At 35.3% G+C, this 2,513-nt stretch overlaps 1 long non-coding RNA gene across 1 annotated transcript; it reads right to left on the bottom strand.

Moving 5' to 3' along the window:
• Positions 1-308: 308 nt before the first annotated feature.
• On the bottom strand, positions 309-2,271 carry LOC147497837 (uncharacterized). Its single transcript, XR_015195268.1, has 2 exons — positions 865-2,271; positions 309-599 (listed from the first exon to the last, which is right to left on the bottom strand). It is a non-coding gene; the product is annotated as an uncharacterized LOC147497837 (long non-coding RNA).
• Between the last annotated feature and the right edge of the window lie 242 nt (positions 2,272-2,513).

Genomic DNA, 2,513 nt, shown 5'->3' with positions numbered 1-2,513 from the left:
GTCTTAATTATTTGAACTTTTTAAGTTTTTAGCGACACTTCTACTGTCAACAAAAATTATAACAAATTTGAAATTTTGGTGTTACAAGTGACGTTCTAATTGTCACTGGAGGCAAAAAATATTTGATTGCTGTGTTCATATTCCGACGTTACATCTTGCTCGAAAGATTATTTTTATCAATAATAACGTTGCCAATTGTGTACTATTTGTACAAATTATTTTTCACCCGCCAATTGTGCACTATTTGTACAAATTATTTTTCACCCGTCCCTTCCACCACCAAAACTGCTATTCAACAAATAAACCTAAAAGAATACAACCATAACATCAATTATCTAATAATAAACAACAAATTTTCAAATAAAATAGAGTTGCATAATTTTTTCTAAACTCTATCTTAATTAAAGTATTAACTTAACAAAAAAAAATCCAAACATCCCTCAAGTAGGTTGCTTGCAAATATAACTGTCTTCACTTAAAAAAATAGACATAAAATAGCATATAGATTCATCCGAGGCTCTTGCAAATTCCAAACCGCCATTATTTCTTTACAAAAAATTAATATATACCAACCCACTCCTCTTTCGATGTAAGATTATCTGCACACAAAAATGTTATCTATTAGACCCAAAAAATGATAAACCAAAAATACAATAGTTTCATCAGATCAAAATTAAAATCCGATGAACTATAAATAATTACATTAAGTTTAAGATGTATCTAAAGAAGTGGTGCTTGAAACATGGGCCAATCATTATTTCAAGAACTTTAAGATGTGCCTTAATCTGATATAAGACGATGAATAACAATGTCACAGTAAAATAACATGCAACCTTATAAATGATCCCTTAATAAAGGTAGCACCTTAAAATTTATCTTGATCAAAACTATGAGCCACCTTATACAAACACCAAGTAGGAGGTGTACTATCCAACAAAGTTATATCTAATAAAAGCTTGACGTAGCCCAACCACGTTGTGTACCTGCAGCTCACTACCAAGTGTTATTCAAATGCACACCACCAAAATGTATTGCAACATGAAATTCCGATACATGGAACAAAAAGGGAAACCAACACAGGCTGATTACTAGACTTAATCTAGCCTGCGCAAGCCATCATTCAGGTGAGACAGACATTATGTACAATTTCAATCAGGCTTTACATAAAAATCCTTTGCAAAACGTATGACTACTGGACATTATGCCACAAAATTCCTATTAGAACAACCAAATGCTAACAAGTGATACAAAGCTTACGAAACGACTTGGTGAAGGATAAAGTCCTCCAATACAATGGCAATTCTTATGGGTTTCCAGATTATTATGATCGAACTACACATATATACTAGCTAATGCAGTGGAAAAAAATAATGATAACATAGTCAGCTTGAAATAATTGTATCTATACATTAGAAAGTTCTTACTAAGGTGTCTTTTGGTAATGCAATAATGCCCAACAGAGAACCGGAGAATTGAGAAGTGTAAATTATTTGGTAATGGCAGCAAAACTCTATTTCTAGAGGTCTTTCGGTATTAGCATTTGTTCAAGAAAGCTAGCTTTTAGTATATGTTGGATTAGATATATATATATATCTTACTTTCTTACTTGAGATTACAGTATGATCGTCTTGGTGACTGTGAACAAGTAGCAACTAACAAAATTCACAGTTGAATGCTACAGGCCGGCCTATCTGCGAGTTGCCTTAACAAACTAGTTAAATTTCGAATGAGGCAGTGACTTGCTCATGGTAACAGATTAATCTCACTTCCTAATTAACCTTGACAAACTCATGCTCAACCATGCCAAGTATTTTACTGGACAAGATTCCTAGGATAACACTTGAAACTACACAATAAGCTCAAAACAGCCATCATATGTAAATAACACCCGCAATCCAAAATTCATTCCCTCAAAAAACCACCGTTGTTGTAAAACTTCAAAACCAAATTTGTGGAGTAAGACTCCTCATTTTGGTGTAGGAGATACTCCCAGTCTCTACTCTCAATCTCCTCATCAAAAAGTGGTGGAACATACCACCATTGAAGAGATTAAAAAAATTTATCTCAACTGTTATGCGTCTGTTCGCAGCCATAGAGAGCGTGGTTTAAATCGCGTGAGGTGGCTGTGAGGTTAGGTATGTAGGAGGAAGTTGCTGTAGGAACGGATTTGGGATTGGGCCTGTTACAGTCGTGTGCGCGAGTCTGGTTCTATGGATGGGTGCACGTGTGCGAGTGGAAAGAGTTGGGTTCAAGATCCGGTTTTTGTGGGGAAGAAAATGAAAGGAATGACGCGTGTGATGGCTCGTGTGGGTGATTTATGACGCGGGCATGTGACTTGGATTGGGGTGAAATTTTTGGCCCAAGCCCAAATGAAATTCAGAAATGCTCATTATGTCCCGAATTCTTCTGGAAACTTCAAACGTGGATTCCTGATTCGTTTCAAATCCAAATTTGATAAATTAGCTACCAAAATGATCAGCATGAAAAATTCAATCCAATGGTATATGGAATGC

The sequence above is a fragment of the Coptis chinensis genome, chromosome 5, assembly GCF_015680905.1.
Source record: "Coptis chinensis isolate HL-2020 chromosome 5, ASM1568090v1, whole genome shotgun sequence".
NCBI classification, from domain to species: domain Eukaryota; kingdom Viridiplantae; phylum Streptophyta; class Magnoliopsida; order Ranunculales; family Ranunculaceae; genus Coptis; species Coptis chinensis.
This window is presented reverse-complemented; position numbering and strand designations above follow the sequence as displayed.